Source organism: Trachypithecus francoisi, unplaced genomic scaffold (genome assembly GCF_009764315.1).
Source record: "Trachypithecus francoisi isolate TF-2019V2 unplaced genomic scaffold, Tfra_2.0 Lachesis_group13, whole genome shotgun sequence".
Lineage (NCBI taxonomy): Eukaryota > Metazoa > Chordata > Mammalia > Primates > Cercopithecidae > Trachypithecus > Trachypithecus francoisi.
The window spans coordinates 106,219,196-106,231,697 of record NW_022681458.1 but is presented as its reverse complement, the minus strand read 5'-3'; the positions used below and the strand labels follow the sequence as shown (position 1 = coordinate 106,231,697).

General features: G+C 40.3%; 1 protein-coding gene across 1 annotated transcript in view; it reads left to right on the top strand.

Annotated features, from left to right (window-relative positions):
- THSD7B (thrombospondin type 1 domain containing 7B) overlaps positions 1-12,502 on the top strand; it is a 927,497-nt gene that overhangs the window by 766,031 nt on the left and 148,964 nt on the right.

The window sequence follows — 12,502 nt, the reverse complement described above, 5'->3', positions numbered from 1 at the left end:
TGATAGAGAAAGAGAAGACTAGGGCCTGGTTCACAGATGATTCTGCACCACCCGAAAGTGGAGAGTTGCAGCAGTACAGCCCCTTACCAAGACATCCCTGAAGGACAGCAGTGAAGGGAAATCTTCCCAGTGTACAGAATTTCGAGCACTGTACCTGGTTGTGCGCTTTGCATGGAAGGAGAAATGGCCAGAGGTGTGATTACATACTGATTCATGGGCTGTAGCCAATGGTTTGGCCGGTTGGTCAGGGATGTGGAAGAAGCATGATTGGAAAATTGGTGACCAAAAAATTTGGCGAAGAGATATGTGGATGGACCTCTCTGAATAGTCAAAAACTGTGAAGATGTTTGTATCTCATGTGAGTGCTCACCAATGGGTGACCTCAGCAAAGGAGGATTTAAATAATCAAGTAGGATGACCTGTTCTGTGGACACCACTCATCCTCTTTCCCCAGCCAGCCCTGTCATCACCCAATGGGCCCATGACCAAAGTGGCCATGGTGGCAGGGATGGAGGTTATGCATGGGCTCAGCAACATGGACTTCCACTCGCCAAGACTGATCTGGGTACAGCCACTCCTGGGTGCCCAATTTGCCAGCAGCAGAAACCAACACTGAGTCTTCGATATGGCACCATTCCTCAGGGTGATAAGCCAGCTACTTGGTGGCAGGTTGATTATATTGGACCTCTTCCATCATGGAAAGGGCAGAGGTTTGTCCTCACTGGAACAGACACTTGCTTCAGGTATGGGTTTGCCAATCCTGCATGCAATGCTCCTGCCAAGACTGCTATCCATGGACTTACAGAATGGGTTATCCACCATCATGGTATTCTACACAGCATTGCCTCTGACCAAGGCACCCACTTTATGGCTAAAGATGTGTGGCAGTGGGCTCATGCTCATGGAATTAACTGGTCTTACATGTTCCCGATCATCCTGAAGCAGCTGGATTGATAGAATGGTGGAATGGCCTTTTGAAGTCACAATGCTAAGTAAATGACAATACTTTGCAGGGCTGGGGCAAAGTTTTCCAGAAGGCTGTACATGCTCTGAATCAGCATCCAATGTATGCTACTGTTTCTCCCATACCCAGGATTTGCAGGGCCAGGAATCAAGAGGTGGAAGTGGAAGTGGCACCAACCATCATCACCCCTAGTGATCCACTAGCAAAATATTTGCTTCCTGTTCTTGTTACATTATGTTCTGCTGGCCTAGAGGTCTTAGTTCCAGAGGGAAGAATGCTGTCCCCAGGAGACACAACAATTCCATTAAATTGGAAGTTAAGATTGCCACCTGGACACTTTGGGCTTCCCCTCCCTTTAAGTCAACAGGCTAAGAAGTGAGTTACAGTGTTGGCTGGGGTGATTGACCCAGACTATCAGGATGAAATCAGTCTACTATTCCACAACGGAGGTAAGAAAGATTATGTGTGGAATACAGGAAATGATCCATTAGGATGTCTCTTAGTATTACCATGCCCTGTGATTAAGGTCAATGGGAGACTACAACAGCCTAATCCAGGAAGGACTAAAAATTGCCCATAACTTTCAGGAATGAAGGTTTGGGTCACTCCACCAGGAAAAAAACAAAACAATGTTAGTAGAAGCTAGTCATCAATACCAGCTACAACCACGTGACCAGTTGCATAAATGCGGACGGTAATTGTCATGAGTATTTCCTCCTTCTTTTGTTAAAAACATGTTTATGCATGTATACACCTGTACTAAGAGCGTATCTTAATTTTATTTTTTTCTTTATCATGTGATATAAGATTTATTGACTTCATATCAACATTTAAGTGTTGTTAACGTTATGTAATAGCATTTGGGTTGGGGATTGGTGCGTTTCCAGTTGTAGGAAGGATAGTTGTATTATGTAAGGCATAATTATGACTGTATTATTGTCTTTATTTGAAGATTATATAATCTTTATATATAATCTATAACCTATAATCATTACAAGTCCACCCCTTGTCAACTTGAACCCATGCACAGGAGATGTGTATGGGTTCAAGTTGACAAGGGGTGGACTTGTAATGATTAATACTGAGTGTCAACTTTATTGAATTGAAGGATACAAAGTGTTGTTCCTGGGCATGTGTGTGAGGGTGTTGCCAAAGGAGATTAACATTTGAGTCAGTGGACTGGGAGAGGCAGACCCACCCTCAATCTAGGTGGGCAGCATCTAATCAGCTGCCAGTACAGCCAGAATAAAAAGCAGGCAGAAGAAGTGGAGAGATTAGACTGGCTTGGCCTCCCTGCCTTATCTTTCTTCTGTACTTGATGCTTCCTGCGCTTGAACATTGGACTCCAAGTTCCTCAGCTTTGGGACTCGGACTGGCTTCTTTACTCTTCAGCTTGCAGGCAGCCTATTGTACCTTGTGATACTGTGAGTTCATACTCCTCAATAAACTCTGATATATATATATACACACACATACATATATGTATATCTATCTTATTAGTTCTATCCCTCTAGAAAACCCTGAGTAACACAGTAGTATATACTGTATTGTAGATCACATCACCTAAAAGCTATGGGGATGAGAAAGTTGATGAATTCATTTGGGGCTTAAAAGACATTTATTTCGTGCATTTTATTTCAAATTTTATAAATATGCCATGTATGATTTCAAAATTACAATAGAATACACTTAACATTTTATAACATGTTTAGATAGTTAGTTCTTAACATTGAATAATAAGGGTTTCTGTGCCCAGTAGAACTATAGTTCCAATTCTAGCTCTTCTATTTATATCACCTTGGTCAAGTCATTTAACTTTCCTAAGGATTATTTTCCTCATCTGTAAAGCAGAGATAACAATACCTCTTAAAGATGCTTTAAGTGTGTATCTGTCAGTCATTGTCCAATCAGGAAATCAACACCAATGTATGTCTTTCAGCCAGAAACAGATTTGTTATAGAAAAGTTTGCAAAAGTGTTAGATGAGCTGGAAAAGAAAAGGGGAAAGGGGCTGGGCAAGGTGGCTCACGCCTGTAATCCCAGCACTTTGGGAGGCGAAGGTGGGTGGATCATGCGGTCAGGAGTTTAAGACCAGCCTGGCCAATATGGTGAAACCCCATCTCTACTAAAAAATACAAAAATTAGTCGGGCATGGTGGCATGCCTGTAGTCCCAGCTACTCAAGAGGGTGAGGCAGGAGAATCACTTGAACCCAGGAGGTGGAGGTTGCAATGAGCCGAGATCGTGCCACTGCACTCCAGCCGGGTGACAAAGTGAGACTCCGTCGGGAAAAAAAAAAAAAAAAAAAAAAGGAAAGGGACATTATCCAGACATGAGCAAGATGTAGCCATCTCTGGACTGGTGTCCTAAAAGTTTTCTTGCCACTAGTATTATTAGAACAGTTATCTTCAATACTGCTGAAACCATGGCAGGTGGTATAAGCAAGAGCTGTTGTTCCTTCACCTGGTGGAACTGCTAACTCCTGATTCTAAAATGCTTCATTAGCAGAACTTGGGCTCCCACTGCTGCTGTCACTACAGGGGGGTTTATCAGAAACAGAATGTCTCACTTCTTACTGATTTTCATTTTGGCATAACTACTTCTGATTGGCAGAATATGATCAGTAACTCGCTAGCCAGGAAAGCTGCAAATAATAGTTTGCAAGTTTCTAGCCCTAGCAGTTTGAAGATGAAGATGAATATAGAAGGACAAGTTTGGGGCTGAGGTTTCATAAGTAAATGTCTAACACGTTAAGAAAAGACAAAAACGAAAGCATCTGTCATCAGGTAGGGATCTTAGTGGTCCTATTTTTATACATGTAAGCCTTCTTATAGTTGCTTTCACAGTCTTCTTAGAATTCAGTAATAAATACTTAAAATATAAGAACAACAACTTTATTTGATCACTGCGGCTTTAAAGGGAAACGTATCTCAGAGAATGAGTGAATCCCAGCAAGAGAATATAAAGTTTTCAGTACCTGTTACTATTTCCTTTCTGATGTGGAAAGAAAGCTAAACACATGAAGACAGAGAGCCCTGAGGTGAGGAGAATATTGTCACAGGCACATTGTGAGAGGGATGCTAAAAGGTAAAGACTTCCCATTTTATTGTCCAATGTCCTTAATAATGTGAAAATACTTTATATTATTTAATAGTTGTGTGAAAAACCTCTAGACTTGGAATTAGGATGTATTTCTGTTTTTGTTTTTTTTCACTAATTGGTTGGGTGGCAGTAAGAATAGTTTACAGAGTGTGAGCTTCCCTTCTACAGAGAAAAAAAAAGCTTGGATTCATTAATTCTTTTTAGGTTTTGTCCAGCTTTATTGTTCTGTTTCATGAAAATGGATGATGATAATGATAATGATGATGACAATTTGTGTAACAAATAGAACTGAATTTTTATTGAATGCTAACCATATGCCAGAAACTAGGATAAGCACTCTGTATATATAATGACAACCATTGTTAATGTATTTAAAGCACCTGCATTTAACAGAGGAGAAAATTAGGCATAAGTGAACTAGTTACTCTCCTTATGTGTGTATAGCTGAATGCAGACCTAAAACTAATTCTCAGTGCTTCATTAAAAGCACTAAATTTGTAAGAGAAAGATGCCCATAAATGCTGGATATATTTTATGTCCAAAGATTCTTGGGTAGACACTGCTACAGTAGGAGTGCTCGTAAGAATGGCAAGCTCTTCGATTGCTTTATTTCTTTTTATCAGTCCATTCACTTGCTGCCCTTTGGCATAAGGTACTTTTATCTTCAGCATCCCTGGAGCACAGTATATGACTAGGAAACCAATAAACATGGCAACATTCAATATTAAATTGCAATTACATATTACTTCTTTCATAATGCTGGAGCATGATGAAATTTCTACAAATTACATTTCATAATTTAATATGCTGGATGAATCACGATTCATGCTTAAAAATCATTAGCACTTGAATTTTTAACACACTCTTCAAGTTGTTTGAAAGTTGTGTTTAGTGAACCATTGTGGGTGAACTCTTTGGTCAGACAACAGGAAAATAGAAGGCTTCCTAATTTCTCTGACCTGAGGTGGGGTTGGGGATTGGGTTAGAGTTGTTTTTGCGGGCTGGTAGTATCACCGGAGCAGGTGTAAAATTGCTATAGAGGCGAAGAGTCATTTGGGCATTGCCAGGTAGATTAACGTGTTATTTGTATCAATTTCTGGGTGAGAAAGAGCTGATCCAGGGATTTCAGCACTCTGCCCCCACCCCAGATTATTGGATTCTATAGTCCTTATTTAATAGGTGTTTTATCTAAATTCATTTTCACAGCACTTTTCTTAAAAATAAAACAAAATAGATATTTGTTGAGCTGTCCTTCTGGGTTAGCCTTTGTAGTAGGGAGGGGCTGTGACTACAGACATCAGTGAGACCAGACCATCACTGTCATTAAGAAGCTTGTATACTCATGGGTAGAGAGATCTGTACATAAATTGTAATAAGTCATGTGGAGTGCAGCACACCTTTATCTAAGGAAAAAAAAAAGCCCACAGGAAGGAAAAAATCTCCCCCATCTCTCTTTTTCTTCTCTTTGGACTCTCGTTGGACTGTTTCTCTTGCCCATTAGTTCATCTATCACTGGTGGGCTTTACTGGTACAGGTGAATAAAGTTGTTAGTGTCTCAGCCCTGTTTGTTTTCTATGATCAGAGCATGGTTGGGAGAAGTGGAGATGCCAGCTGGCAAAGCCACTTCTGGTAGATCAGGGACAGTAGAGGGGACACTGGCATCTGGCTGGCTTTTGAGACTTCTCTGACAATCTGTCTCCCTATAGAGCAGGAGTGCTTCTTAGCATATGGTCACTATGTCGCATGACAGAGCACCAGAGGGCCTGTCAGTGAGAGAATGTCCACACAACAGGACAGACTCTGCTGGCATGCATCCCTCAGCTGCTGAGTAACCTTACTCCATGTTCTGCATGATTTTTTAGCACAAGATACCCAGGGTTCTAATCCATCCTTGTGGGGGTATCACAAAGGAAAATCCCACAAGACCTCCTTGGCTCTGCGTTTTGTAAATGTGGACAGCTTCCCAGATGGAGATAAACCACCCTTTCTTCTGAACTCAGCCTGAGAACTGCATGGGCTGGGCTGTCTTTTTCTCAGGTTTGAATCAGCTCAGATAAACTCTTCTTGGTGTGCTAGCCAAGACTCCTCGTGAGTGCTCTATAGTGAACCCCTCAGATGCTTCTCTCTGTGTGTAGTCTTGAGTGTCCTGCCAGAGTCCCCTGTAGACTGCATGTGTTTTCCAGAAGGATAGTGCAGAAACCGCATCAAACTGTAAAAGACAAGTTTAATTCCCAGCTTTGTGCTTGTTTCTTTTGTAACATGAGCAAGTCACTTAATGTCTCAATGTATTTATCTTAAAATTAGAATGATAATCCAGAAATTCCACAGAGTTGTGACTGCCTTGCATGCATGTCTTTCTTCCCTTTTAGCATATTTTTTGACACAAAGGAAGTGCTTGATGAATGTTTGTTGAATGAATTGCTGGTGAGGGAAAGAAAGCAATTCAGAGTCACTTTTTTTCTTTTCCTTTTTCTTGGAATGGAGAGGGAAGGATAAGGATGAGGTAACTGTGGAATTTCTTCTCAGTTAGAAACCTTAGTTGCAGCTCCTCTTGCTCTGAACTTACCTTTGCATTATTTTATTGACATTGTTATAAATCCAGCTCCATACCAGCAAAGTTTTGTAGCAAATCTCCCTGCTACTTAAATGAGAACAAAGCAGATTTTGATTAGAAATCTCTCAGCAGAGCAGAACAGAGCACATAGGAATGGATGTGACACAGTATACATTTGTACCAGATATATCATTTCTGCATTGAAGACTCTGCCAGTTACCACCATTTGTGCTGGGTGATTGCATTCAAGCTAGTTGTTTATCTGCCTGATGGCAAGGATTGCATCTCATTCATCTTTAAATATCTCTAATTGATGGTGGAGGACTTTCCATAGAGTGGCTACTAAACAGACATGTATGTTTTGAATGAATCCACTTGAAGATTGCTATTGACATTGTAAAGGCCACAAGCTAAAAATGCTGCAAGGAGTCATGTACTTTTCTTAGACCATTGGGATGGTATAAATATTATTTCATATTCACAGATGTAGACATGGACTAGGCATATAATCAGTGTTCTGATTATAGGTTGCAGTTGTTATTTTGTTAATAGCTTCTTCTGTCATTAATTGAAAATTCAGTTTTTGCCACATCAATTTTATTTGCTCATATAGTCTTCAGATGTTTTTCCTGTACTTATGCTATTTCTCCATGGAATTTTCACGTTTCCAAGCCCAGAAACCTCTGTTTCTTCTCACTTATGGAGTTTACCACAGTGTCTGGAATCATGGATTTGTTTTAGAGGTTTGGAGAAGCTTATCTATTACTGAATCTAATCCCACATTTTCTTGGGACATTCTGTTACCTTGTTTATTCATATAGAAAAGGAAGGGAACTGGAAGAATTGAAACGAGAAATATCATTTTCAAACTATGCTTTCGTAAGTTTCCCACGTCACTGAAAATTTTTAAGAGCAATTTGAGATACTTGGAATACACGACAGACACAGTTGGTTGCATACCCAATAACTGTCTGCCCAATAGCCATTCTTCTTTCCATTCCCTTTTTCATGCTCATAGAACCAAAATGTGTTCAGTCAGGTATGTGCCCACTTCCACTGATTTAGTCAAGATGGGTCTGAGCTGGTCATGGTTACTCCACTGTGCTGTTTCAGTGGACCTAGTTCTTGCCATCCCCTCTTACACATCTCTAGGGCACACTCTTTTATAAGCTCCGGGATGGATGTCAGACACCATCTATTTTTTTCCTAAGATCATTATATGATTCTAAATGTGAAGCCATGGTTAAAAACCACTGCCGCAGCATATTCTGTACAAATAGGTCCTCAACACATTACTTTTAGTTCAAAATACAGTGAGGGGATTTAATTTTATATGAAAGTAGTTTAATGGATTTTTTTGCCATTAAAATGTGAATCAATTTCTGGATTTCAACCAACTCTTTTTATAGTCTACTAAGTGAAACTGCATATGTGTTTACTGCATTGAAACCCAAACAACGGCAACAACAGAAAGTCCTGCTGCTTTGAGTTTTGTAGCCTGTCAAAATGTCAAAAGGGTTGGCATCAAGACCTCATTTTAAATGAATGCCTTGCGGTATAAATAGGATATTCAGTAAGCCACTGGAAAAATCTCAAGTTTGCTTGGGGAGGTTTTGCTGTTAGCCTCCCCAAGAAAAGAGCTATTTCCCAACTCATGAAGAAATTCCTCATGTAGAACTGCCTCCTCACCATCTCTGCCATGGGCCACTGGAAATCACTGCTTGGCTGGCAGAGCACAGGGCCCTCTGCAAGTTAGAGCTTACTGTTCATTTTTCTTCCTTTCCTGTTCAACACTGTTTTTAAGTCTAAGCTATTTTGGAATACAAGGTGCTTCTTCCCCTCTTGACATAGTCTGGGACAGAAATATCTGCATTTTTTTTTTTATAGGTGATGGCTGCATCCTTGTTTATGTTTGCCAAACTAATGTTACAGAGTCAACTGCCATGAATAAATGTTGGAGAAGAAAGAGTCCCTACTCTGAAGGAGCTTAGGTTTTGCTTTGTTTTGTAAATATCAATTATGCCGAAAAAAGATGTGTGTTCATAAGGTCGGGAAATTGATGTGCACTGGTCTGAGTCTTCTAAACTGAGGTTATTCTTACATGGGACAGCCTTAAGACTGTTCTTAGGATGAACATTCCTTGGATGTGTACCTTTCTGGCTCACCAGCTGTTCTCCCTGTGCTTGTAAGTGACTTTTGTCAGTGGTAGATATCAGTCATTTAGGTGGCTGAATACTTAGAATGTCATCACTGCTGTAGAATTTGTAGCTACTTGGATTGTGGCTAGCGTTGCTTGGCATTTTGCTATTCATTCTTTTTTTTTTCATGTATGTGGGCAGCTAGACGGGAGACGATAAGGTGAGGCTGTGCTTCGTGTTTTATGAGATCGTTGTTGGTATGCCTTTTTTGTTGGTTGGTTGGTGTTTGATTTACTTTTCTCACAATTGTGTCACAATCTTTGGCATTTAGTTCAAAATAAATATTTGCTATTTGGCTAAGAGGTTCAAAGCACCAAGGGTAGTGAAACCACACGTGAATATTGTGTTCACACAAACAGAATGTTCAAAACAGATGGTGTCTGAACATGGACTGCTGCAGAAAAAATAGAAACCAAACACCATGCACAATTTCTAGCTGTCTCTTTCTGACCCCAGAGATCACAGTTTATTCTAACTCTTAGAATGCTAAGGGAGAATCACTGCCCCAGATCATAACTGAGGTCGGAGCTGCTAGCTCCTGTGTAGCTGCAAACCTCTCTTTATTTTGACAGGCAGTTTATGAGCATCTCTTCCCATACATTTGATGAGGCAAACCCTTTTCCAAAACTAGTTACTTATACTTATTTATCCTTTTCCCAGCCACTATAATTCTCTCTTCTCTTGAAATTCCTAACTGCTACTCCGGGAGACATTTTAAAATATGCTGTCATTATGGAGCTTAAGTAGTGTTTTGCATCTGTAATTTGTTGTTTTGATAGATGTGAGCCACATTTTGAACATAATAGTGCAATTTCATTTGTTTAAATATCATTAATAACAGTATTTCACAATGTACCATGCTTACAAATGGAAAGATTATAGTCAGAAAGTGTAGCAATGAATGAGAAGAAAGCTGGAGATCAAAGAGCTGCTGGTGAGTTCACACATTTATAAGTGTTTAACGAGTCAGAGGGGGCTGAATAAGTAAGTGGCTGTGTAACCAAATTACTGCCTCTGTTCCTAGCTGTTAATGTAGTCGTACATCCCCATTTAGCAGTCAGATAAAAGCTAGCTTTACCCAGCCCTTGTCACAGGTATGCCAGCCAGCCCCTTTCCTCCTTAGCCTGTAAGTGTCTCTTCTCTTGTCCCTGGGTCTTTGTTTCATTGCCGTGACCCTTCAGCTGCAGATACCTCACCTAGCCAGCCCCTCCCAGGCTAGCAGCCACTTGGCTTGTTATCTCTGCTGCTCTTCTCCCTCCTTCCCCTGGTTTCACTACTCTTACTGCTAGGAGAGAGGCAGAGAGAGAGCCATGTCCCCTACCACTTCTGCCTGGTAGATTTCAATAGGATACCGGGCTACTGGGTACATTCCCTTCCTTTTCATCTAAAAGGATTGAGCAAAATCAATTTTTGAAAATAAAATATTAACCTACCACATGACTTATTATATTAAGTCCATTTATTAGTATTTGTAAGATGTGGTGCTAGGGGTTGAGAATGCAGAGCTGTGCCCTCAATGAGTTTTCAGTTTATGGAGAATTAAACTAAATTTCCTTTAAGTTTAAGGTTTTGTTGTTGTTGTTGTTGTTGTTGTTGTTGTTGTTGTTTGTTTTTGAGAGAGAGTCTCACTCTGTCACCCAGACTGGAGTGCAGTGGTACAATTACAGCTCACTGCAACCTCTGCCTCCTGGGTTCAAGCGATTCTCCTGTCTCAGCCTCCTGAGTACCTGGGGCCACAGGCGCATACCACCGCACCCCAGTAACTTTTTTGTATTTTTAGTAGAGATGGAGTTTTGCCATGTTGGCCAGGCTCATCTCAAAGTCCTGACCTCAGGTGATCCGTCCGCCTCAGCCTCCCAAAGTGCTAGGATTACAGGCATGAGTCACCACACCCAGCCAGTTTAATTAGTTTTTGTGTAATTAATGTTATTATTATGGTATTAATAATAAATGTGGTGCACAGTGATAAATGTTTTGAATAAGGGGGTATTGGCACATAGAGGAGAGGTGTCTTGGAGGTTTGAACTGTGCTTGAAGAATGAGCAGGTTGAAAATTAACACATGTACTCAAGAGAACATAAAATATCACCAAAGAGGAAAATCCTCAAAAATTTTGTACTGCTTATCCAATCCGTAACAAACCACTGAGGAGATAAGTCAGCAAAACTTTCTACCTTCCTTAGAGAAATGAATAATTTTGGAAAGGGAATGAAAAGATATGAATTACTGGAAGGAAGTATTGATTAAAAGATTAAAAGAACCAATGTACTTTAGTTGAAGAAGGATTTTGGCTATATGTGCACACAAATTAAAATTTTAAAAAACTATTTTAATTTGAACAGTGGATTATTTTGAAAAGAAAATAAAAGAATTCAGTTAGTTGCTTACAGAATAATCTTATTTGAATAGATTTAATCCATATCAAGAAAACTGCCTTGTAGAAATTGGGGTGTGTGTGTGTGTGTGTGTGTGTGTACATATGTGTGTGTGCATGTGTATAAAAACCATCTAAAAACAGATTTCCTGCTACAGTAAATTTTCATTTGTCCAGAGATGTGTCCTGAGGATATACAGAAATCTGGAAACGTATCACCTAATTCATCAGTGAGTGTAACTGATTCTGTCATAATAAGGAAAAGCCAAGGTCAGTTACCTTGCTCCATTTTTTAGCTGAACATTGTGGTTATGGTTATTTGCTAGCATTGCTCCCTCCAGTTTGAAACTCCTTTTTTTGTACCATTAATTAAATTTTATTTTGAAGAATCATGTTCAACCCTCATTTGAAGTCTGTGACATTTGGGTGGTATTGACTTGGTGCTTGATCGAGAGGTAAACATTAGGCTCCCACATAGACAATCAGAGCATAGAGTTGCCCTGGCTGCAAGGTGAACTTAAGGATAGATCTGTGACCCAATAAGGACTACAATGGGTCATTGAAAGAGATTAGGAAAAAGAAAAGTGCTGTCTTCCATTGAACTTGAATTTTGGAGGATATGAGGACAGCACTCTGGAGCAAGCCATTTTGTCAGGACCAGTGAAACTGAACATGGAGATGACAAAGAGAAAGCAACCAAGAGATAAGGAAGGAAAAACTGCATTCTAGAGTCATTTTTCTTTTCCCTGAATCAGTTAATTCCTGGAGCCTACTATGGACTTTTCAGCCATAAGAATCAATAAATTTCCCCTTTGCTTCAATCAACTGGGCTTGAGTTTTTATCATTGACAATAGAAATAATGTTGATACACACTTGATTGGATTCCTGTATTTCTTTCTTTTTTTTTTTTTTTTTTTTGAGACGGAGTCTCGCTCTGTGGCCCGGGCTGGAGTGCAGTGGCCGGATCTCAGCTCACTGCAAGCTCCTCCTCCCGGGTTCACGCCATTCTCCTGCCTCAGCCTCCCGAGTAGCTGGGACTACAGGCGCCCGCCACCTTGCCCGGCTAGTTTTTTGTATTTTTTAGTAGAGACGGGGTTTCACCATGTTAGCCAGGATGGTCTTGATCTCCTGACCTCGTGATCCGCCCGTCTCGGCCTCCCAAAGTGCTGGGATTACAGGCTTGAGCCACCGCGCCCGGCCGAATTCCTGTATTTCTTAACTTCAATTGCATCAAATTCATGTTGAACTTTGCTGAACCTAAAATTGTGCCCAATGTTTTTGGCCCAAAATTGATGTTTGTTGTATTTCATT